At 48.2% G+C, this 25925-nt stretch overlaps 1 pseudogene; it reads right to left on the minus strand.

The window, feature by feature from the left end:
* Window positions 1–10892: 10892 nt before the first annotated feature.
* LOC136994137 (uncharacterized) lies at window positions 10893–12531 on the minus strand (annotated as a pseudogene).
* Between the last annotated feature and the right edge of the window lie 13394 nt (window positions 12532–25925).

A 25925-nucleotide genomic window follows, 5' to 3' on the forward strand; every position in this document is an offset into this window, starting at 1 on the left:
CTCAGCACCTAATACACCTGAGGGGTCATTAAAATGCAAAAAGCCCTAACAAGCCATGTCTATCCCCATAATTTCCTTCAGTCCTCGTGTGGCTAATTGGAGAGATTTCAGGAGTGTATTTAGAAGAGGAAGATTTCAATGAGCACCGAAAAAAAAAAAGAGAAAGGATTTCTGCTGGTAACGTTTTCTTTACTTTACAGCTTACAGAATAAGTGATAGCCACATTTTCCAACTCATAGTGCCTCAGAGGGTCTCCTAAGGAATCGTGATGTGTGAGAAAAGCAGTATTTTGGAGAGGAGACATGTACGAACAGCCTTGCTTCTTGCCTCCCCAGCCCTGCCATTTCTCTCATCAGCCACTGCAGACCTATCTCACTCTTGTTAAAATCGAAGCTTTTTCCACTCAAGTCTGTAGCTGAATGTTATAGCCTCTAGGCACCAATTCCCACCTGCTTTCCTTTGAGAACTAGCTGCAAATAGACACAGAAGGCTTTTTCTTTATTGGGATCAAACAAAAGCAAAACATGATGGAATTGAATGAAAATCAAAATAAACGCCTAAACTGTGTTTCAACTCCAGGCTGCCTCCAGGGAGGTGCACTTTCCACAAGGGATAGCCTTAGTAGAAATGTTTTAGACAGATTGATAGGAAAGGAGAGAGGAAAAACCCAGTTAAGCCATTGTCTAAAGAGACAATTAGCCTCCTGAAAGATGAGGTAAGCTTTACACTCCCCGAAACTCAGAGCAGCGCCTAGAGAGAGCAGAGGTGTCTGAATGAATGAAGAGAAAGGAGAGAAGGAAAAGTGGGAAACAAGGGAAACTGCCTATGTCCAGATAGTCTGCTGCAATGATGACTTTAGAAATGATCAATTTAATCAGGATTTGGGGAAATATGTGAAAGCTTACTGAAATTAAGTCCACAGCATAACAGACAAAGCAGTGGCACACCAGCTTGAGGGGTAGATGAAAATTTCTTCTCCTGAGATTCACAACCTTCCTGACAATTTCCAGTGTTTCATCATGGGAAAACATGGACATTTTTATTACGAGTCAGTCTCCAAATCCAATCCCCATTGACTAATCAATTTGGCAGACAGGGTTTGTGCCTCTGGAGAAGTGGGATGAATTCAAGAATTTGTGTACAAATGACGATCACAGGCAGAATGCCCAAAGCACAAGAGTTGCCCAAGGTAAATTGGAAATCCCTTGTGAGGAGAGATGGGCAGCTTATTGCTGCTGAAGTAGTAGCAGTTGAACCAGTTTCTTCAGTGCGTCCTTGAGCTCCTTGTTCCTCATGCTGTAGATGAGGGGGTTCACTGTTGGAGGCACCACTGCGTACAGAACAGCCACCACCAGATCCAGAAGTGGGGAGGAGAGGGAAGAGGGCTTCAGGCAGGCAAAAAATGCAGTGCTGATAAACAGGGAGACCACGGCCAGGTGAGGGAGGCACATGGAGAAGGCTTTGTGCCGGCCCTGCTCAGAGGGGATCCTCAGCACAGCTGTGAAGATCTGCACATAGGACAACACAATAAAACCAAAACATCCCAAAGCTAAACAAATACTAACCACAACAACCCCAACTTCCCTGAGGTAGGTGTCTGAGCAGGAGAGCTTGAGGATCTGGGCCATTTCACAGAAGAACTGCTCCACAACATTGCCTTGGCAGAGTGGTATGGAAAATGTGTTAGCAGTGTGCAGGAGAGCATCGAGAAAACCACTGGCCCAGGCAGCTGCTGCCATTTTGACACAAGCTCTGCTGCCCATGACGGTCCCATAGTGCAGGGGTCTGCACATGGCCACATAGCGGTCATAGGCCATGACAGTGAGAACAGAATACTCAGTTGAGATGAGAAAGTAAAAATGAAAAACCTGTGCAGCACATTCCCAGTAGGAAATGGCCATGGTGTTGCGGAGAGAATTGGCCATGGATTTGGGGACAGTGGTGCAGATGGTGCCAAGGTCAAGGAATGAGAGGTTGAGGAGGAAGAAGTACATGGGGGTGTGGAGGCGGTGGTCACAGGCTACGGCTGTGATGATGAGGCCATTGCCCAGGAGGGCAGCCAGGTAGATGCCCAGGAAGAGCCAGAAGTGCAAGAGCTGCAGCTGCCACTTGTCCACAAATACCTGGAGGAGGAACTCGTTGAAGGAGCTGCTGTTGGACATTTGCTGACGCTGGGCATGGGGGCCTGTCCAAGGAGGAAAAGACAGGGACAAATTAGAGCAGTCTTCTGGGAGAAAAAAACCCTTTGCCTTCCTCACAGAACCTCCCACTTTTCCTCTCTCCTTTACCTTCATTCAGCTCCCCGTCTCGAGCTCCGGTTTGTGCTGCCTGAGTGTGCCATGCAGAGCAGGGGCCTCTGCGAACGATTTCCAGAGGAGTCAGTGCTGCTCTGCTGGGGGGTGTAAATGGAGGAAGGTGACAAACATTTCCAGTTCTTTGGTGGGGATAGGAGGGGGTTGGGCTCCATGAGCTGAGCTAAGGACACGCAGGCCGGAGACACAGTGGGGATATCAATATATTGATGCCCAGTGCTGTTACGGTGAGCACAGGATAGAGACCAGTAATGGGGATCACACTGGTATTGTGATTGAACTGATACCACAATTGCTCTATTTTGCTAAGTGTAACTCACACTTGTATTGTGATTTCAGCATATTGCTGTGTCACTCTGCTAAATCAAAAATCCTGTGTAACGTCCAATATCTTCAAAGAAGTAAATGTTGATATTCAACATTACACCGTCCATGTGTGGAATAGCTAAAAGAACCTGGTCAGGGAGGATTGGACTCTGACAAGCTCTCCTGCCAGCTGTCTTGGAAAGGGAAGGTCCTTGTGAGGCATTCATCTCCCCCAGCCTTGCCCTCCTGAACACAGGTGCTTGTATCTGAAGCAGCCACACCAGCTTCCATTCTAGCAAGGCAGGGAAACTCTCATGTGCAGGCAGCGGGTGCCTGAACCTTGCTGGATGTCTCCATTCCAATGCGATAGACCCTTTTCTCACACCAATTTACCATCTGCTCTTCCTCTGCAGTGGGAGTGCGAACTGACTAGCTCTGACATACGCGTCCTGCATCAGATTATGTCTACCCCTTATGTGGAAAGACTGTCCAATATTTTGGCACCTGTTTTCTCTGGAATATAATCTTCAGCAGAGGTGTCTGATTAGATATGGATTTAGCTTTTAGATATCTCCATCTCACCGTGGGAGCATTCTTTGACAGCGTAGAAATCTTTGGCATTTCAACTGCTCTGAGGATGAGCATCTGTGCATCCCAAGAGGAAAAAAGGGCTCACTGTGACTTTCTACAGAGTCACGGGATGTGGTCTGTCCATGAATCTTGCCCCTCATGGCCTTGCGCTTGCACCTCACTTAACTAAAGAACACTCACAGTCACAAGTTTCTCTCAGAAAGAAAGGGGACTGAGCTGAGAGCCGAGCACTTCACGATTTAGGGGAAGATCTCCACATTCTTCTCTCTCACAGCAGGTAGGGAGAAAGTGATGAAGAGCATGACAAGGTCAGCTAATTCGCCAACTCCTTGCATTGCATTTCCTGGAGCCACACAGGTTTCAGGGGGGCTGGGGACAGCTTACTCCTACGCACACCCCTCTGTTGCACAACTTGCAGGGCAGCTGTCTGAACTGCAGCTGAAATTCCCCAACCCCAGGTAGCCCAAAAGAAGACCAGGAGCAGCAAGGCCAGGACGGCAAAGAAGGAGCAACACAGTGATGCTGCTGCAAAGGGAGGCAAGCAGAGAGAGACAGATGGGCACTCAGGAAAGCTTTCATCTTCCCCAGCTGGGCATGCCACCTCAAAGACAGCAATATTGCAGGGCAGTCACTCTCAGCCCCTTTGTCGGGCAGCACAAAATGGCCCCGTGGCAGGAGAGATGCCCCTCTCCTCTGCCACAGGTCTGGCTGCAGAGGAGGTGGCTCATTTCCTGCACTCCATGGCTGTCAGGGCAGAGGATCTGCTGGGTGGGAGCAGAGACACAGGGGACTGGCTCAGAGGAAGGTGTCTGCATCAGAGGGACTGACCATGACTTGCCCAAATCCTTCCTCCCATGGCGATTCTCTTTGCAGTTCCCTCTCATTCCCTGCCCATCTCGCTGCCTGGAGCTCCCCCTGCTGGCAGCTCCTTCTTTATCCCAATGTCGCTTCCCTGCTGGTACTCACAGACCCCATCCCACCCTCTGCATGCTCAGTTCTGCCCGACAGAAACCTACCGGGACAGGGCGCTGGGCAGAGGCATTGCTGTGCTCAAAGGTCCTGAGGAGCAGGTCAGAAAAACCCTGACAAGGCCATAAAGGTGATGCTGGTGCTGTCTGTAGGCTGAGGAGGGCTTGAAGGGGTTTGCTGAGCTTTCTCACAGACCTAGTGATCTCTGAGAGGGAAGGTTTGGCAGTCCAAATTACTTGTCAAACCAAAAAACCTCTTTCCTATTATCTCCCTGCCAAAATTAGGGCCTATTCTTTCTAGTTTTATCAGTACTAAGTAGCATTTTCTAGTCGGAGAGTTCCTTCCCTTTCTCTTAGCCTTTTTTTTCACCTTCCTCCTAAAGGACCCTTCGCATATGTCCTGTGTGTGAGCTAGAGCTGTGAGCACCCCTGACACACACAGCACCGTCTTGATGGGAGAATGAACCTGTCCTGCCAGAGGTCACTGAATCTGTCAGTCGTAGGATGGGATGGGTTTAGAAGACCTCTCTAGGAAGCAGTGTTGCCCTGCAGCCAGAGACTTACCGTGTCAGGGGCTGTGAAGATTTCTCCCACCGTGAGCACTCAGCTGTCCTCCCACTCCACACTGCCTTTCATTTCTCTCTCTCCTGTCTCATCGCATCTCAGCAACAGCAGGCAGTGCCCGGAGCCCTGCTGCTCTTTGCAGAGGAGCTGCTCCTGCACACAGCCGTCTCTCAGCAGTGCTGCCAGGTTGCCATGAGCTCGCTCCATCTCAGGAGCCTGGCCCCGCTTAGGAGCAGAGGCCCAGCAGAAGGAGTGAATTTCTCTGTCCCTTGTGCTCCTCCTCCTGGGAGAGGTTCACTAAAGTAGATGAAAATAATGACCTAGAGTCCCTCTCTAAACCATGCAGAAAGACTGAGTTCTGCATGACTATTTGTTTCGTCAGAGGATGGTCATCTAGGACACATGGAAATGTCCCACTCTGGAAGACCCTATTCCCATCTCTTAACTACACAGCACACCTAGACAGGGACAAGAAGAGAGTTCATTTTCCCATGGTTCAGCTATTGACTCAGGCGAGTCCATCTGGGCTTCTCATGCCTGTGTAGAAGTCCCTGGGATGGAGTGGGATTCAGCTCTCTCCCATGAACTCCACAAACGCACAAGAGGTGGGATTCCCCTTTCTCAACCTGTAGTGAGCACAACTTAGATGTTCGCGTGCCAGCTCCTTGTCTAAGCTCCCACTGTAACCAATAGAGATGGAGTGTGAGAGTCAGTTGTTGGCACACAAAAATCCAGTGACATTTGAAGAGACAGAGGTGGTCCAAAGCATGTGTTTGCTTGCCCTGATGGAGCAAGTGTGAGACCCACGTCCTTCTAGAGCCTGGGGGCCATGTAGGGAATTTCCTTGGTCATCTGAAATGACACGAGATGCCTAATACTGCTAGAGCTCCACTCATGAAGCCGAGGCACAAGCAGATCCTTACACTGTAAATGGTTGATGTAATTCAGCGCAGACACTTCACTTCATGAGAGAAATAGGCTGGCAGGGATATGTCAGATTCCTGGGGTTTCTAGCACAATCGCACATTTCTAGCAGATACCGCATGGGACCTACAGGAAAAGCATGCCCTTTTGGAGTGGTTGCTGGGCAAGTGCCCCAGGGCATTTTGGGTTTCCTGCCTCTGCCCAAACAACGGAATCCCACCACTGCCTTCAGGCAAAGTCCATCCCATCTAGAGCCAAGTGTGCTTCATAAATGGGAAGCACATCACACCAAGGTCTCTACTCATGTCCCTGCACCCTTAAACCCTTCTAGCTCTTATTCCTCTGAACCTCTTCTCATCCCAAATGAACAGGGACTGTGTTGATGATGTCCACAGGGTGGCTGGATTGCCGACTCTCCAGGCCCAAGGACTTTCGCAGTGGCACCTTGTCCCTTCTGGAGATCAGTTCACCTCTGTCACAGGCCCCAAGGTGCTGCAGGGTCAGCTCGGGCAGCAAACCCCTCTCCTTCTGTTCCTGCAAGGCCCAGCTCTCTTTCTCCCTGGCTTTGGCCACTGCAGGGTTTGCTCTTTTAGTGGGAACCTCCTTTCACCATTACATTGCCACCTGCTCTCTATGCCAGCCTGTCACTACTCAGAATCAAATCCTCTGCATGCACCAGGTCCTTGGTAACAGGTTTCCCTGTAACAGATCTTCAGCTGGTGTGACAGCTGAGGTGATGAAGCCAAAATAGATGCAAACAAAAGCAGCCTGGGGCACAGACAGGATTGCCATAACTGAGATGTGGTGCGATCAGTCCCATGACTCGAGTGCTGTGATGGTAGGGTACAAGTCCATCAGGAGGCACTGGAAGGGAAGATGAGGAGGGGGGATGCCCTTTGTGTGAAGGCAACACTCAGATGCATGGAGCTCTTCCATGGGACAGACAAAGGGAGGCAGCCCTGAAGGGCAGAGGAGCTAAGGAAAGCCAGCAGGTCATTAAGAAGAGCACCCACAAAGCACATCAGTGCTCCATACTGACAGCTTGTCAAATTTGTAGGCATCTCCAGACCCTGTCTTGGCTAAACAGGGAACTCATGCCTGAGCTCCGGTGCAGTAACGCAGCATAAGGGAAGGGGAAGAAAGGAGAGGCTGAAAAGGAGGAATTCAGAAATACAGTGCTGTACAGCGAAGTAGGGAAGTCAAAGCTTCCCTAGCATACACACTTGCAGGGGACATCACGAGCACAAAGAAGAGCTGCTACTGCTTCAGTAACAGTAAAAGAGTAAAGAAGGAAAGTGGGGGCTCAGTGCTGCGTGGGGCAGGGAATGCAGCAAGAGCAGATGTAGATAGGTCTGAGGAGCTCAGTGCCTTCTTGGCTTCAGGCTTCACCAACAAGGTCTCCTGGGCTGTTGTGCCCAGAGGCAGGACTGCAGATGAGAAAACCAGCCTGCAGTGCATGAGGGTTGAGAGAGGGATGACTTGCAAGAACTCAAGCAATACAGTCTATGGGATTGGATGTGTAGCATGCTCGGACATTGAGAGAGCTGCCTGCTGCCACAGCAAAGCAACTCACTATCATCAAAGGTTGTGGAGGTCAGGGGAGGTGCCAGTGACCAGAAAAAGGAATATGTTTTGCCCATCTTCAAAGAAGGCCACAAGAACAACCAGGGGAGCTGCTGAACGAGAGCCAGCAGCGTGTCCTGGCAGCAAAGGAGGCCACAGCATCCTGGGTTGCATGAACAGTAGCAGAGTCAGAAGATCAAGGGAAGTGATTATCCCCTTCTGCTCAGCACTCGTCAGAGCACATCTAGAGATGGCCCCCATTTTGGGGCCCCCTGCAGAAGAATGATGTTGAACACTCAGAGTGAGTTCAGTGGCAGGCCGCCAAGGGCATCAGGGCTGGAGAACTTGCCCTGTGAGGAGAGGCTGAGGGAACAGGCCTTGTTCAGCCTGCAGAAGGAAAGGCTCTTGGGGGACTCCTAGCAGCTTCCCAACTCAAGGTTACCATCACAGAATCGCAGAATCGCTGAGGTTGGAAGGGACCTCTGGAGATCATCTAGTCCAATCCCCCTGCTCAAGCAGGGTCACCTAGAGCATATTGCACAGGATTGCATCCAGACGGGTTTTGAATATCTTCAGAGAAGGAGACTCCACAACCTCTCTGGGCAACCTGTTCCAGTGCTCTGTCACCCTCACAGTGAAAAAGTATTTCCTCATGTTCAGATGGAACTGTCTGTGTTTCAGTTTGTGGCCGTTGCCTCGTGTCCTGTCACTGGGCAGCACCGAAAAGAGTCTGGTCCCATCCTCTCAACACCCTCCCTTCAGATACTTGTACACATTAATAAGATCTCCTCTCAGCCTTCTCTTCTCCAGGCTAAACAGGCCCAGCTCTCTCAGCCTTTCTTCATCGGAGAGATGCTCCAGTCCCCTCATCATCTCTGTAGCCCTCTGCTGGACTCTTTCCAGCAGTGCCATGTCTCTCGTACTGGGGAGCCCAGAACTGGACACAGTACTGCAGATGTGGCCTCAGCAGGGCTGAGGAGAGGGGGAAGACCCCCTCCCTCCGCCTGCTGGCAACACTCTTCCTGATGCACCCCAGGATACCCTTGGCCTTCTTGGCCGCAAGCGCACATTGCTGGCTCATGCTTAACCTGGTGTCCACCAGCACTCCCAGGTCCTTCTCCGCAGAGCTGCTTTCCAGCAGGTCAGCCCCCAACCTGTACTGGTGACTGGGGTTATTCCTCCCTAGGTGCACGACCCTGCACTTCCCTTTGTTGAACTTCATGAGGTTCCTCTCCGCCCACCTCTCCAGCCTGTCCAGGCCTCTCTGAATGGCAGCACAGCCCTCTGGTGTATCGGCCACTCCTCCCAGTTTTGTATCGTCAGCAAACTTGCTGAGGGTGCACTCTGTGCCTTCATCCAGGTCATTGATGAAGAAGCTGAACAAGACTGGACCCAGTACTGACCCCTGGGGGACACCGCTAGCTACAGGCTGCCAACTAGACTCTGTGCTGCTGCTCACAACTCTCGGAGCTCTGCCATTCAGCCAGTTCTCAATCCACCTCACTGTCCACTCATCTAGCCCACACTTCCTGAGCTTCCCTATGAGGACGTTATGGGAGGCAGCGTCAAAAGCCTTGCTGAAGTCAAGGCAGACAACATCCACTGCTCTCCCCTCATCTACCCAGCCAGTCATTGCATCATAGAAGGCTATCAGATTGGTTAAGCATGATTTCCCCTTTTGGTGAAGCCATGCTGACTACTCCTGATCACCTTCTTTTCCTCCACCTGCTTGGAGATGGCCTCCTGGATGAGCTGCTCCATCACCTTTCCAGGGATGCAGGTGAGGCTGACTGGCCTGTAGTTCCCTGGGTCCTCCTTCTGGCCCTTTTTGAAGACTGGGGTGACATTGGCTTTTTTCCAGTCCTCAGTCCTCAGTCTTGTCTTAACCAAACCCATTTCCTTTCTCATAGAACCTGCCAGTTTTCCTCTCTCCTTTACTTTCATTCAGCTCCCTCTCTGGAGCTCTGGTTTGCAAAGGCTGAGTGTCTTGGGCAGAGCAGGGGCCTCTGCCCGTGGACTCCAGAGGAGTCTGTTCTGCCCTGCTGGGGGGTGTAAATGGAGGTGTCAAAGAATCCCAGGTATTTGGTGGGATTCCCACGGATGGACACCATGAGCTGAACGGATGGGTCTTGGTACAGTGATCCAGTGGGAATTTTCTCTATTTACCAGAGTGAGAGAGGAATATAGCACTCATGGCAGCTGTCTCTGAAAGAGAAGACCCTTGTGAGGGTTTCTTCTCCCCCAATCCTGCCTTCCTGAACAGAGGTGTCTATATCTGACTCAGTCATACCCAGCTGCCACTCCAGCAAGGAAAAGAAACACTGAGGTAAAGGCAGAGGCTGAGCTGATCCTTTCTAGATGTCTCCATTCCAATGAGATAGACCTTCTCCTCATGGCAGTTTACCATCTGAGTCCTTCCTCCGGGCACTCTAGTGGGAATGAGAAGTGACTTGCTCTGATGTACACATCCTGCAGCAGATTACGTCCTCCCCTTATGTGAAGGGCTGTTCAACATTCTGAAACCAATTTTCTCAAAAAAATTATCTTCAGTGAAAGAGTCTGATTATATATTTATTTAGTTTTATCATGCCTCCATCACACTTTGGGAGCATTCTTAGACAGAGTAGAAATCTTTGGTGTTTCAGTTGCTCTCAGCAGGAGCACTTGTGCATCCTGAGAGGAAAAAAGGGCTCGCTGTGATTTTGTACAGAGTCATGGGATCTGGTCTGTCAATGACTTGCCCCTCACTGCCCTGCACTTGCACCTTACTCAGCTAAAGAATGCTCACACTCACAGGTTCATCTCAGAAAGTGTCGCAGCTAAGTGGGGAGTGATGCACTTCACTCATAAGAGAGAAGCAGCAATATGTTTTATTGAAGTAAGATAGTGATTTCACTGATTGAACAGAGTTCAGTCGTAAATAAGACAATGAGTTAAGAAGGGTTGATGGCAAGGTTCACTCAGTTATTTACTGCGTGGAGGACAGGGTTAGGCAAAAGTGTCAAGGAGACCCTCCCTTTGAGTCACAAGGTTCAGAATGGCCCCCCTTGCTTTCTAAACTTCTTCTCAGAGGAGTCTGAGTGCAGCTGGATCTAATCTTAGTCCCAGACTTGGTCAATGGTTTATGTCTAAAGGGTTATGTGCACAATCACTCAGAGATATACTTAGCAAAGTTTCATAAAGTTTTGCAAAGTTTCAGCATGCTATTAATCACTTACCAAGGATCTGTCGCCTGTAAGGAATCTCTCAACCTCGAGGAGTAACCTTGAGAGGTGTCCCTGCTCAAGAGGAGATTCTGCGGTGCAGCCCGCTGCCGTGCAGGAGATCTCAAGGCGCTCTGGACTGCCCCCTATTTATGGGGGGAAGATGATTGACTCATAGTCATATTTGCATATTAGACGAATTTTAGTTGGTGCATGCTCAATTAGCCCCTGCCTATGTGCTGTTTGAGGAGAGGTCAGGTTGGGGGGGGGGAGAGGAAGAGCACATCGGGGAGGGGAGGAGCACACCATCACACTCCACCCCATGACTATAGTCAATTCATCTTATCCGTCACAGACTGGTGCTATGGTCACCTCTTGCCTCTGTGCCATAAATAGTATATTAATAATTGATGTGCTTACAGGTCTACAGCAAGTAAACAGTTTAGCATGAAGTATTGCTATTAATTATGTACTAACTTAAATGTTTTGGATGGTTGAACACAGGTTATTCGTTTCATCATGTACCAGACCCTTATATACAATATGATTATAAGTGATAGACATAATAGTATTAGAGTCAGTAAAATCACAATTGGATGAAGCATGAGATTGAAAATTCCCACTGCTGTCAGTGACCATCCAAGGAGAGTTTCCCATCAATGATGCTCTCCATCCTTCTTCACTCTTTCCAGAACATGGTGTATTTCTTCTGTATCATGATGAACCATGATCAGGGTTTTTTGTCTGTTGTTTCAAGTGCATTTCAGCAGTTGACACAGGTCGTTCTGTTGTAGCAGTTTTTTCACCAATATAAGATTCATTCTGATGGGAGTAGGCAGTAAGTCTTGATTTAATGTATAATTAGATTGTAACAAATGATAAGATGTAACAGGAGCTGAATAATTAAAGCCGCATCCTGTAATTTCAGTGAAATTACAAACACAAATATTTGAATGACTGCTTGTATGTATAGTAATGTTATCTACAAATATAAAATCACAAAGAGTTCTCATACAAACACATCCTTTTCCAAGATATACAAGTACAGCTTCAGGGGGTTCATCAGGATGTATTTCAAAATTACAAACATTTTGTTCAGTGTCAAGACAAATGTCTTGGGCTTTGAACAAATAAATCCTTGTTGTTCCTGTACAACACATGCGTTAACATCAACAGTTTGCCATTTGTTTCCATTTTCTTGGGCCCATACTCTATGTTCTAGTGGATAGAGTATAGTTCCATTGTGATTTAATACCAATGCAATGATTGGGTATATGGTGTATAGCGAAGCATTGCGTATTGTTAAGACAAAAGCTGTAGCCTTATTGTTGACAGGGTCATAAGTAAAGTTGACTAAATACCACCAAGATTGGAATTCCCTTTCAAATTTAGTTGCATTATCCCAAATTGCCTTTCCAATTTCAGTGGGTAGGGTGCCCTCTTCACCTTCTACACCAAGTAGATTTACAATTAATTGGTGGTCTCTTTCATTCTTTCCCACTGAGGTAATATATCAGATAAGAGCCATTGGTTAGTTCCCAATGCTAATAGAGAAGACCACAATGGATGTTCTAATTTGTGCAAATCACTTGTTGTTGTGCTTAGTTTATTTATTAGCACTTCGGCATCTATACTATTTAAGACTCCTAATCCTGTCCCTGTGATACTGGTCACATCTCTCCTTGTTCATTCTGGAGAGGTGAGGGTTCACCCATGCAACCATGCTGACCATCCTGCATAGGACATACTTAGGAACGGTGAACAGGTTGGTTTGATTGTAGAGATATTAATTTGTGTCAATAGTTCTACTCGTTTAAGAGACCATGATGGATTAAATAACACTTGTTGTTGGCCTGTATTTTTGATCACATATGGTCCAATTTCATAAATTTGTGGGGATAGAGTTTTCTTATCCTTTATAACAGTAGAGGTATTTATGCTGGGTGGAACAATTACAGTTGGGGCAGATGTTGTTGTACTATGCTCAGCAATGCTAATCTTGAATTTAAATGAGAGCCCCACACTGTGATGGGCCCAGAGGCAGACCACAAAAACTGGTTGGACTAATGTAAAATTGTACCAACAATCCAATTTTGCCATGGCACAGTTTTTCCTCTGCTTTGTCCCTGTTTTTAACTTCGGTTACAGAGATCTGAGTTATCCGCTCGTGAGTGGATCCATTAATTACTCTGCATCTTATTTTTGTTTCTTGTCCTACCTTTCCCAGCAATTGAGGGAGTCTCTTTGTTCTATCCCAGCTCCAGTCATTGCTCAAGTAAACCTCATCCCCACACATCACCACTGTTGACAAGTTTAGGCCTTTACTAGAACTTAATCCCATGCTTCCTGTGTATTTTACACGAGCGCGAGACCAAGGCCAGTCTGTGATTTCTTTGTTGATAGTTAAATTGTCTAGTATCATCAAAACTTTCAACAGCAGTAGGCTTATGATTCTTCCTTTCCTCTTGTTGGATGCTGCAAAACAAAAAGGTAGAATGGACCTGTCTCAGTGGGGTTGTCCGGACAGGTTACCCCCTTAGAAAGAAGGAAAAAACCATCGTGCACTAATTCTATGTTTTGCACCACTGCTATCAGTAGCTTCCCAGGCAAGTGGACCACAAGGTTTAGTTAGAGTCATAGGCACAGTACCGATGGATGGTAAGTTGACCATCACAGGTTGTCCTAGCTGTAAGGTTATTGAATATTCTCTTTTTCCAGAAGGTGGAGCACCAAGCCCAGCTCTTGCAAAGAATGCTTGGCTTACAGGGCTTCCAGTAGGTCCACACTGATTATTCAATTGATGGAGTACTTTGGGAAGTCGTGCATGCCATCAGGCCTTGTGCAGTTTGAGACTCCTTTTCAATAAGCTCTTTCTACCATCCCGTTTGATTGAGGATAGTATGGGGTGTGGAATACCCATTGAATTCCCTCTTGTTTTGCACAGTCTTGCATTTTCTTACACGAGACGTGTGAGCCATTATCACTTTGGATAATACCAGGAGTAGGTAGATTTGAGAACCAGAACGACAGCCCTCATACTGTATTTCGCCCATCAGCAAGCCAGAGATTACTTCTACTCCTGTGAGGATGTATCGATATCCCGCAGAGGGTTTGAATGGCCAGATATAATCAATTTGCCATGTAGACCATAAAGTTTTCCCTTCAGTGATATGTAGAGGTGGTGTTTTAGCAGGATGATCTACTTGTAATTTTAATCTACACTGGGGACATTCTGTAAGAATAGTTTCACAAGTTTTCCTGTTTATGGGCCAGCCCTTACTCTGTGCAGCAAAGTAAAGCGCTTCTTTACCTGTGTGGCCTAGGTGTTGATGTAACCATTCTCCCAACTGATACCACTTGGGATTTAAGGTGATCTCTCTAATTTTAGTTAACTCATCTACCTTTTGGTTCCACTTCGTGGCTGGGTGATTATCCTTGGCATGAGCTTTCACCCATCTTGAATGGTGCTTTCCTGGCTATATCTAGCAATAGTTGCTAATCTTGGTTTCTCCAAACTGGAGATCTATTTATTTCCCAATTCAAGGTTTCCCATTGACAGAGCCATTGTGTGGCACTGGCCCACACAGCATAAGAGTCTACATATATGACTTTTGCTCCATTCTGGGCTGCCAAAACAACCGCTCTTAATTCTCCTACTTGTGCACTGCCTTTCCCTTCTATTACTTGTTTGCCAGTGGTAATATCTAATGCAGCAGCCTTATATTGCCATTTACCATTTATCCTTTTTGCTGAGGCATCAGTGAACTAAATGTTTTTCGTTGGTGTACCCTCAGTGAGGGGCGGTGCATTCAGAATTGGTGAAGGTTTAAAAGGTTGTTGTAATGCTGAAGGGTCTGTATTTATGGGCATCTGTAATTTGGAAACCTTAGTTTGTCCTTCAGTTAATCGCATATTTTCTACAACTCCTGTTAGATAAGCATACCATTTTCTGATAGTGGGTTTTTGTGCAACTCCTTCTGGGGGAGCAGTCCCCTTTAGGATTGCTTCTAGCAAATTCGGTGGTCCTCTAGTTTGCATAGGTTGTCCCTGGTGTATTTTCTCAACTTGTTTAACTGCTAGGACTAAAGATAAAATCCTTTTCCCCATTCAGAATATCATTGTTCTGTTTCTTTAAATGCAGTTGAGCTAAATAATAAAGGTCTTTTTGGTCCATCCGGGCCAGTTTGGAACAGGTTACAGGAAGAGCGAAACCCCATTTGGCTATAATAGGGTCATGGGGGTGTACTGGTCCCAAGGACTGATAGGTTTTTAATTCTTCAGTTAGAGTTTTGACAGCCTCTTTATGTTCAAATTTCCACTCCCAGGGTTTGTTTTTCCGTAAGAGTGAATATAATGGACAGGAAATGATATAAAATCCAGGTACATGCTTGCTCCAATATCCTAAAGTTTCCATTAATTGTTGTAACTCCTTCCTCGATTGGGGCATTTGGGGCTGTGCTGCTCTTGGGGATCCCGGACCAGGCTGCGCTTCTGTACAAAAGTCTGGAAAAGCTTGGATGTGAGCCTCTAGAGAAGAGGGATTTTTCTGGGCACTCACAGCAACCCAAACAGGACCCAGGAAAGTCGAGGGAAACCCGTCCCACACATATCAAACCCACTGCTCTCCCTGGAGACCTTCCTGGACCCTCAGGCTGGGAGCAGGAGGGGGCATGGGAGCACAGCCACATCCCAGACTTGCCTCCATCAGGCCTTCAGCTCCACAATGTGTCATAGCTTCAAGTGAGCTCTCTCAAGCAATGCTTCCCATGCCCCTGGTGTGTAAAGAAGACTTTGGGTAGACACACAGGAGACAAGTGGGAGAAAGGGCAGAGACCCCAGGGTGCAGAGCTGGGCTCCCACCATCATAGATGGGGTGCCACAGGCTGAATAAGCCAACCAACTCCTTCTGCAGTGACTTGGAAAGCCACATCTCTGACAGCATTCAAGGGCATGGAGTCTCCCTTCTGCAGGATTTGCCCCTGGACTGTGCAGAGACCAGGAAGAGCCGGAAGGTTGCTTGCAGGGATGTTCTCAAGCTTCAGCAGCTGAAGAGCTGGGAGCTGGTCACCTCACAAACTTCTGAATGAATCAAAATGCAGGTCCTGAGGCATTGCACCACCTTAAAGACTCTGCACCGAGCCCGGACAGCAGTACTGCAGTGTGTGGGCATGTCCTGAGAAGCCCAGAGTCATCAAATGTGTACAGCCCCCAGGAGAGCAAGGGTGCCAGGGGGGTCCAGGGTGCCATGGACTGTACCCAGGGGAAAGCACTGCCCCAAGGTGACACTGAAAAGCCCAAGGACCTATTGAAGCCCAGAGACAAAAAACAGCTTTCCCCAGGCTCAGCCAGAAGGAAAACTGGGCAAATTTTATGGGAAATGGGAAAACTTCCCCAGATTTGCTGCCTGGCCTGGCCCATGGCTTTGGAGCCTGGCAGGGACCAGGGTCCTGGATAAGGGCCTCTGGATGATGTGTGTTAAGGGTATGTTTGCTCTTTTCTGGCACATCATGTCTATCTTAAGCACTGCAGACCGAGAAACCTTGCTGAGGACTTTGAAAAGCAAAGAGCCTGCTTTGGTGCCCAAAGGAGGAAGGCTCTCTCCTCTCACATGTTCTCCTACATCCTGCTTCTCCAAAAAGAGAGGGACCCACAGGAGAAACCAGTCTTGAGGCTCACCAAAGCATCTCAATGCGTGGCCATGCTTTGTGCTGTTTCAACCCACATGACTTTGAGCCTGTAAAAATGTCAAACCCCAAACCAAGCCCCAAACCCCAGATTCCTGCAGAGATCTGCCCAGTGCAGCAACCTGCCAGTGCAGGGGCACAGAAGTGGCTTCTCTTGTTCCCCATTTTAGCTATTTCACTGCCTTTGGCAACATCTGCAGATGTTCCTCAAGGAGTTATCAGAAAAATATATAGGAAAATTCCTGAGGTGGAGGGAGGTGACTGCTTTCCAGGACATGAGGGGACATCTATCTACTCTCTCCCTGCCTCTGCCATCTCCATGGCAGTGACCTACTGAGCCCCCAGATGACATTGTTATAGGTAAACGTGACAAATTGACAACCACTCGGGCCGGGTTGCATAAATTCCAATTTAATAATTGAGCAAGTCACAAGTAAGCAAAACAGCGCTGGGCGGCCGGGGGGGAGTCTCCTGCTCCACCAACAACGGCGCGCACAACCCCCCCTCACAGTCTCCTTATATGCGATTCCAGTTCCGGGTATACGGGGTACCTCCTGTAACTTCTGCGGTTGCGCCGGCTGTTGCTAGGGGGTCTTCTTCAGCCCTCTGGTGGTCGTGGGGATGAAGGCTGGAGTCTTCCTCTGCATTGTGTGCCATATTAGGCTATCTAAACTAACATTGCTACTTCGCTAGCTCAGCTCAATTTTCTCAGGCGGAGTACATGCCCCCCCACCACAGGCTGTAGGATGTTCCCACAGATGTTCCCAAGGCTGTTTCTCACTGATGTAACGAATTAGTACATACCACAATACAAGATGTTCCCAAGGCTGTTTCTCACTTTGATGCAACAAATTAGCACATATCACAATCCCCCCTTTTTGTTTTGGTCCCCTCTAATTTGTTCATCAAATCGAGCAACAGCCTCCTGTGCCAGGGAGAGCATAGGGTTATGCTTACTCTCATCTTCATTTAGTTGTTCATATTGACTTTTTATCAACAGTAGGTGGGCAGCTTCGAGTCTGCTTTTTGCTAAGTTAATTATTTTATTTACTATACACGGCCCAAAGGTCAACACGAGTACTAGTAAAGTTAATGGACCCGCTATTGCAGACAATAAGGTTGTTAGCCAAGGAGAACGACTGAACCATGATTCATACCACCCTTGCTGGGCTTCTCTTTCCTTTTTACGTTTTTCAAGGCCTTCTCTCAATTTTGCCATAGTATCCCTGACAACTCCTGTATGATCCGCGTAAAAACAACATTCTTCTCCTAAGGCTGCACACAATCCTCCCTGTCGCAAAAATAAGAGGTCCATCCCTCTTCTGTTCTGTAACACTACTTCTGATAGCGATGTCAATGACTTTTCTAAAGCTGTAATGGATTTTTCTATTCGTTCTAAGTCCTCATCCACAGCTGCCCGTAGAGTGCTAAGGCTCTGCTGTTGCATCACTAAGGAGGAAATTCCGGTTCCCGCTCCCACTGCCCCAAGACCCAGTAAGGTGGCTATAGTAATTGCGGTGAATGGTTCCCTCTTTACTCGGACTGGGTGAGGGGCGTCCCAATGATCGTACATCACATTTTCTGGATGGTACAAGATCCTTGGAACTACTTCCACTTGTATACAATATTCTGGGGACCCACTGAGTACCTTTAGGGAGACACAGGGAGTTAGGCCCGTTTTTGAGCATATCCATCTAGTTCCTTTGGTGGGAATAATCCATCCAATTTCGGAGGTGTAGGTTTGCAATGTTATAGATCCACACAACTTTCTTTTTGATTTTGGTACCTTGCCAATACACATTCCCATTCCCGTAACCTGTTCCATGGTTAACCCCTTCTTCTTATCTTCCCATTGACAATGTGAGTCGGAATCCCTGCTTAAAGTATATGTCATATTTACTCCTATTGCTTCATAAAAAGGGGGTCTTATATCGTAGCATAACCAGCAATGGGTAGTTATACTAGGGGTTGTAGCATTTAATACTTTGTAGGTTGCTTGCACAACCTTCCACAGAGGATTGTCTACCCTCTCTGTGGCTTTACTTTCCGAGATTACAACAGTATCTTTCAGGGTGGGGTGGTTCATAGGAATACTTGTCGAATTCATGATCATACTCGTGGGTTTGATTCTTGATTCCACCCCTTTAACAACTAGATTCGGCCCTATTGCTTGAGGAGTGGGTCGCACACTTTCTTTCTTTATGAAAATTAATCCACCTCTATCGGTCCCGGACTCCCAGAACCGGACTCCCCAGGTCTTTCCCAAAAACCATCCCGGATCCTCTGGACGGGTGATATTTATCACTAAATGTTTACAAGTTCCCGGGGGGGTATAGTGGGGATTTCCCCGATACCCCAGCTGGAAATCCTCTTTGGGGGGGGTACACCCAGAAGGCCCCCATTTTACTGATAAAAACTTATCTGACCCTGCTCCTGGGGCCCAATCAGAGGCTATAGTTTCACATCCCCAATAAGCACAATAATAAGAGTTTGGGTAGTTACAGTATCCTCGCCCAGGATTAGAACTAGGACAAAAGTAAAATGGTTTCCCGAACTCTCTTCGACTCAAACATGGCTCAGTGGGTACCAATTCACACAAGGTAGGTGTGAATGTAGGGCTCCCGGGTACACTTCGCACTTGGATCACTTTTTGATCTTCCCACCTTATTAATGACCATTTAAAGGGTTGGTGTACGTTATGTTCCCCTTTGATTCGTCTTCCTAATAAGCCCAGCACAATCATCTTCCAGAGGAGTAGTGGACCCATGGCTTGGTTTAACGGATACTTTACAAACTCTTAATGCCTTGGAGGGGCGATCCGTGATGCCAGGTGTCTCTGGGACTTTAAAAAGTCTGGGTCTTATAATTTTAGGTATTCCTGCTTAGGAGGTGGCTTGTCGGCCTCGATCCCCACAGTTTCTGTACGTCTCTGTCTCCTCTGCCTACTCTTTTGCTCAGAGCAGCAGGGTGTACCTGTCTTCTCGACAGCAGCCGTATTCTTCAGGGGAACCTCCTTTATGTGCCTTTCTGATTTGAAAGGCTTCCCAGTTTTTTCAAGAGAGACACCCAACATACGGCACGGTCCACCTACAATTGGTGTTTTTAATATTGGCCTTTTAACAAAGGCTTCCCACCATTCTACCAATCTTTTCTTATGATCTTTTAATGTCCAATAAGTCAATTTTGTCGTAACAAAGGCGGCAGATGCCGCTAGGGAGATACCCGTACTAACAATGAGTCCACTACTTCCCTTCACAAACCCTACATGCATAACACACAAATGGATAACAAATACAATGTGGGGTTATAACAAATACTATGTTAGGTTTTACAAAAGGTGGTCTCACTTATCGAGGATTCCAGGTTTCTTCTTGAAGGTTACTTTTAAATTGTCCGGGTTTCCAAAGGCTTCCCACGATGATTCCGAAATCGGTCCTTTAATTCTGCTAGCGTGTGTCCATCCTCGCTCTGCGGTGCGAATAGCAGTGTCTGTGGTAAGCAAAACAAGGAAAGGTCCCTCCCAGCGGGGAGTCAAGGACGAGTCTTTCCAGGTTTTAATTAAAACCTTGTCTCCAGGGTTAACTCGGTGAATAGCTACATCTAGTGGAGGTCTCTGTACTATTAGTCCTTTCTTTATCAATTCTTGTCTTCTCTTCATAAGCTCTGTAATATATTTCTGTAACAATCTCTCTTCTACTTTAGGATGTTCTTTCGGTATTTCTAAATCGTATGGCATCCCATATAACATTTCAAAAGGGGAGACTCCTGTGTCAGTTCTGGGCTGAGTTCGTATATTCAATAAAGCTAAGGGTAAACACTTGATCCAATTCATCTGGGTTTCCATCATTAGCTTCGTTAACTGTTTTTTTATTTCCCCATTCATCCTTTCTACCTTTCCCGAACTTTGAGGATGCCAAGGAGTGTGATACTCCCACCTGATTCCTAAAGGATCTAATGTTTCTTTAATGACTTTGGATGTAAAATGTGGCCCCCTGTCTGAGTCTATGACCAACACATTCCCATCCTATGGGTATCTGGGTCTTCCCACTCGAAGGCAAAAAAGTCTCTACATTCTTCCTTAAGGGGGCATGCCCAAAATGCATCTTTCAGGTCTATAACCGTATACCATTTAGCCTCAGGTGACAGCTGACTAAGTATGGTATAGGGGTTAGCTACAATTGGGAACCTGGTAATTGTTCTTTTGTTTATTTCTCTTAAATCTTGTACCAACCTATAAGTCCCGTCTGATTTCTTTATGGGTAGTATGGGGGTATTATGGGGAGACATACAAGGCTCCAGTAACCTTTGATTTATTAGCCTCTGAATTACTGGTCGGAGTCCTTGCCTCCCTTCCTGTGACATTGGATATTGTTTGACTCTAACAGGGATTTCTGGATTTCGTATACTCACTTCAAAGGGAGCAATATCTAGTCTTCCTACTGATTCTGGGGTATACCAAACTTCAGGGTTAATTTTGGCCTCATCTTCAATAGTAAGGGTGCATAATTTTATAACTAATTCTTGATTCTCTACTTCTAAATTGACTCCTAATTCAACCATCATATCTCGGCCCAGTAAATTATATTCAGCTTCGGGAACTAATAAAAAGGATCCAACACTTAGTCGAGAGTCTGATTCTATTTCCACATTTTTAATTACTGGGACCTTAAAGGGTTCTCCCTTAGCTCCTATCACTTGTAATTTCTCTGGGGATGGTTTACACCCCCAGGGTACCGTTTGGACAGTAGATCTTTCTGCCCCAGAATCCACAAGGAATTCTACTTCTTGTCGCTGGGGACCCAATTTCAGTTTTATCAAGGGCTCGGTTCCTTTATGAGTCCCCAGCAGATAGAGCCCCTGACCCCCCTAATCTTCTTGGAACATTTGCTCATCCTGCATTCGCTTCTTACAATTCCTCTTCAGATGCCCTTTTTTCTGGCAATAAAAACACTCAACCTGCCTCAAATCCCCCGTCACAACTTCTCTGGGTTGTCCTTCTTGGTGAAGTGACTTTCTCTTAGGTCTGTTATACGACCTAGGGGGTTGCGCCTGAATTCCTCTCTGCCCTTCTCGGACTGCTGCCACCAGAATCTTTGCCTGCCGCCGATGGGTTTCCTCTTCCCTCCGCACATGCACTTTCTGAGCTTCCCTCAGCAACTCGTCCAGCCCCCTATCCTGCCAATTATCTAATTTCTCTAGCTTTTTTCTGATATCTGGAAAGGCCTTTGCTACAAACTGTGTTTTCAATAGAGCCTGTCCCACAGGGGTACTGGGGTCTACCCCGGAATAAAGTTGCAGATTTTTTCTAAGTCTTTCGAGCCATTCTGTTGGTGTCTCATCCTTCTTTTGTTGTTCCATGAAGGCCTTATTAATATTTTGCCCCCTGGGAACAGATTCCCTGATTCCCTGAACTATTATGGTTCTCAAATCGGACATATGTGTCCGATGCCCAGCATTTTGATTGTCCCAGTCCGGCCGTTGGGTGGGCCATTTAATATCTGCCGCGGGACCTTGTTGGTGTTGTTGATCCCAAATCCGCATCCCAGCCCTACGGATCATTTCCCTTTCTTCCACTGTAAATAATATGCTTAAGATGGATTGTAATTCCTCCCATGTGTAAAGGCTAGGACCTAAAAACTGATCTAATTTTTCAGCCACCCCTAAAGGATCTTCTAATAAATTCCCCATTTCTTTCTTAAAATCCCGTACGTCCCCTGAACTCAGGGGCATAGACACAAATCCCATCCCCGGCTGCGGTCCTCCCATGGGGAGTTCTCGCAAGGGGTACAGCTGATCAGATCGCCCACCTCCCCTCGTTTGACTCCTCGTGACCCTTCGGGTTTCTTCTGGGGAACTAGGAGGGTCTAGATCCCGGTCTGGGGTCGTTGGAGAGGGGCTACGAGGAGGGGCTGGTGTTGGGTTTTGAGCCGGAGCTGAGGGAATACAGGGGGGAGGAGAAACGAGAAGTTCCTCCAGTATTTTGCTTTTCTTCCTCGGACCTTTCTCTTTCAGGGTAAATATCATGGTCCGAGTATCTGGTCTTATCCATAAACTAGCATACTCACTTTCTTCTGGACTAAAGGGCTCCTTTGAATTCACATATATATTTAGAGTCTGACATATCCAATTTTCAAAAGACCCGTATACTGGCCAATAAAGGTGGTCTCTTCTAATCTGCTTCCCACCCCATACTTGCATGCAGTAATATACCATTTTTTCTCGGCTTTTGCCTTCTCGGGAGGGCCAATCGTTCCAATATTTAATCATTAATCCTAAAGGGCTATCGGGTGGTATATCCGGTAACCGTACCGTAAAGCCCTCTATGGGATCAGAAGACTTGCTCTTTTTCTGTCCCATCTTCCGGAGCACCCACCTCAGTCACTCTCTTTTACAACTCTCTTTCTCTCCGCAGGGGACCGCACTCACACCACCCGAGTCTCTACTGCTAGGACGGTTGTCCCTTCGCGGAGGGCCGCCTAGTCGGCCGTCAGGTGCCCCTTTTCGGTCCCCCGCTACATAAGGATCCCCTCTCCTGGAGGATCCGCACCAAGGACCCCCTCTCCTGGAGGGTCCGCACCAAGGACCCCCTCTCCTGGAGGGTCCGCACTCACACCGTCCCCAGTTACACAAGGACCCCCTCTCCTGGAGGGTCCGCACTAAGGACCCCCTCTCCTGGAGGGTCCGCACTCACTCCGTTCCCTGGGGACGTCTCACGTGCTCCGGGTATCCCACCCCAACCGAACGGAACCGCATACATATACTCACTCAGTCCTGAGTCTTCGTTCGGATGTTCGTGCACAAAGTTTACGGGATACTGCAGTTCTTTTGCTTACTTGTCCTGATTTAGGGTTCGGAAATACAGGTTATGGTAGGGGAACCACCCACTCAGGGGCCATCCGAAAACGGGATGGGGCGCCCCCCCCGAGTCAGAGTCCCGAAACCAGGGAAGCCTGCATCCGAGTCACGGCACCAAATTGTTATAGGTAAACGTGACAAATTGACAACCACTCGGGCCGGGTTGCATAAATTCCAATTTAATAATTGAGCAAGTCACAAGTAAGCAAAACAGCGCTGGGCGGCCGGGGGGGAGTCTCCTGCTCCACCAACAACGGCGCGCACAACCCCCCCTCACAGTCTCCTTATATGCGATTCCAGTTCCGGGTATACGGGGTACCTCCTGTAACTTCTGCGGTTGCGCCGGCTGTTGCTAGGGGGTCTTCTTCAGCCCTCTGGTGGTCGTGGGGATGAAGGCTGGAGTCTTCCTCTGCATTGTGTGCCATATTAGGCTATCTAAACTAACATTGCTACTTCGCTAGCTCAGCTCAATTTTCTCAGGCGGAGTACATGCCCCCCCACCACAGGCTGTAGGATGTTCCCACAGATGTTCCCAAGGCTGTTTCTCACTGATGTAACGAATTAGTACATACCACAATACAAGATGTTCCCAAGGCTGTTTCTCACTTTGATGCAACAAATTAGCACATATCACAACATGAGCTGAGGTCACAGTGGGATGTGCCCCATCACAGGCATCTCTTCTCCCCGCCGCGCCCCGGCCCCACGCTGCTGCCCACAACATGGTGCCCGACCATGGTGGGAGAGGGCAGAGCTGGCTGCCAGGGCAGAAAGGCCCAATGTTGCCATGGCACTGCCCCAGTGCAGCCCTCCTACTGGCTGTCAGGAGGAGGAGGGCGGGCAGCGATTTCACTGATGGCTCTGACAGCCAATTGCAGTACAACATATGGAAAAAAAAAATGAAAGAGAGAAGTGAAGGAGGAGTGGGAGCAAAGCAGGTGAGAAGCGAGTGGGAGAGAGAGCAGGTGTGAGTGGGTTTGGTGGGAGCTGCGGGCGTGTTCAACTGCCGGCGGGTGCCCTCCCACTGGGGTGGGGGCAGTGGTGCTGGCGCTGGGGCTGCTTTGCTGCAGGAGCTGCAGCAGGGGCTGGTGGGGCCATGAGCAAGGGGACAGAGCGACGTGGGCCAGAGCGCGGAGCTGCCCTGCAGCCAGACATGGCGGCCTGCCCCGAGCAGCTGGGCTGGGGTGGCTCGGTGGGGTTTGGGTGCAGGAATCTTGGGCCTGTGGTGGGTCTGGGATCCGTGTTAAAGTGTTTCCCTGAGCTGCTGCTGCTACCACAGCCCCAGGTGCTGCTCAGAGCTGCGTTTGGGAGCTGCTGGGCAGAGTGTGAGCAGGCTGCTGGTGTCCTCGCGAGGTGCCCTTCCCAATGCTCTCTTCTCTTCTGAAAAGGGCATTTCTGAGTGTCTCTGAGAGAGGCTGTCCCCGCATTTCGTGCCGTGCCTTAGCTGGTGTTTTTGCTCCAGGCCTCTTGCTTCTCCCTGAGACCTGTGAGCCTGGCAGCAGCGTGAAGGGTGTTTCCAGAGCAGCTCTGTAAGTGTGAGCTGTTTTGCTTTTCAAGGGCCTTGAAAGTGCTTGAACAGCCAGTCCTTGCACTTGCTGTTGTTATTTCCATCCCCCTAGGTCAGGATGAAGAGTTGCTGAATTGTGGCTGTGCTGGTTTCACCAGCCAAGATGCCCTGGCCTGAGTCCTTCCATGTGTCTCCGATTCTCAGGGCATAAAATAGGAGAATGCTTGTTGTCCTTAATGTGTAGAGGATTTGCTGGGCTTGTTCAGAATGGGGGAAGGAACTCGACTTCTGAATTGCAGGAAGGCTTCTCCCTCTGCCTGGGACATGAGGCCCTGCTGTCTTCAGGTTCATGATCGCTGCTCCCATGCAACCGTCCTGTTAGAAAATGTTGCCAAGAATTACTTGCAGGCCTTTTCCTAATTCCTAAGTTTTATTGGCTATGTGTAGAGACTACCTAGGCAAAAGGTAGTCTTGTTTGGGGTCATAACTGGTACCTGAGGGGTGTTTTGCTCACTCTGAGCATTGTGAAGCCACGAGGTGAATCAGGGAGGCCATTCAGGAGCCGGCTCAGGCTTGGGGAAGAGCAGGGGGAGCTGCAGGAGGCAACAGCCCCATGGTCAGGGTGTGGGCAGTGAGGTCACCACTGTCTGTGAAAGCTATGCCAGAAAATCACCAGTGTCAAATCAGTTCTTTGCAAGGAGCTGATAGGCCAGCAGGAGGCAAATGGCTCAGCTGTTGATGATGAGGTCCCTTCTGACTGCTGAACTGATTGCATAGCAGCCAAGATGTGGCTGGAGAGGTGATTGTGAGGTCATTTCTACCTGAGCAGTTGATAGGGCAGCAGCAGGTCCATGGCTGGGATCTGTGTTTTTGAGATCATTTCTGCCTGCGCAGCTGATAAGCCAGGATTTGTCTCATGGCTGGGGATCTTGTAGTGATTACCTCACTTTCTGTCTTAGAGGCTTCTAGGCCAGTGACAGAGCCATGGCTGTGAAGGTGACTGTGAGGTCATGTCTTCCTGAGTGCCTGCTAGGCCAGCAGCAGGCAGTTAGGCATGGGTGTTGATTGTGAGGTCACTTTTGTCAGAGTACCTGATAGGCCAGCAGTAGTTCATGGCTGGGGAAGTTATTTGGAGGGAACTTGTGTCTCTGAAGCCCATAGGCCAGCAGCAGGCCTGTGGTGGGGGTATGGACCAGTGAGGTCACCTCTCTCTGAGCAGCTGATAGGTGAGGAGAAGACACATGGCTCGGATGTTGGTGGTGAGGTCACTTCTGGGTTTGTTGTGTGTGCTCAGAGGAGGGATTGACCCCTGCAGAGCTCTACAGCAATACAGAAATGCAACTGATTAATCAAGCAGAACTCGATGTTCCACATCATCTGGCACAAACTTTATTCCACTCCATCATCATGAGTTAGTGACGGGCAAGTGAAGAGTTAACAGGACTGAA

This window comes from Apteryx mantelli, chromosome 24 (genome assembly GCF_036417845.1).
Source record: "Apteryx mantelli isolate bAptMan1 chromosome 24, bAptMan1.hap1, whole genome shotgun sequence".
Classification (NCBI taxonomy): domain Eukaryota; kingdom Metazoa; phylum Chordata; class Aves; order Apterygiformes; family Apterygidae; genus Apteryx; species Apteryx mantelli.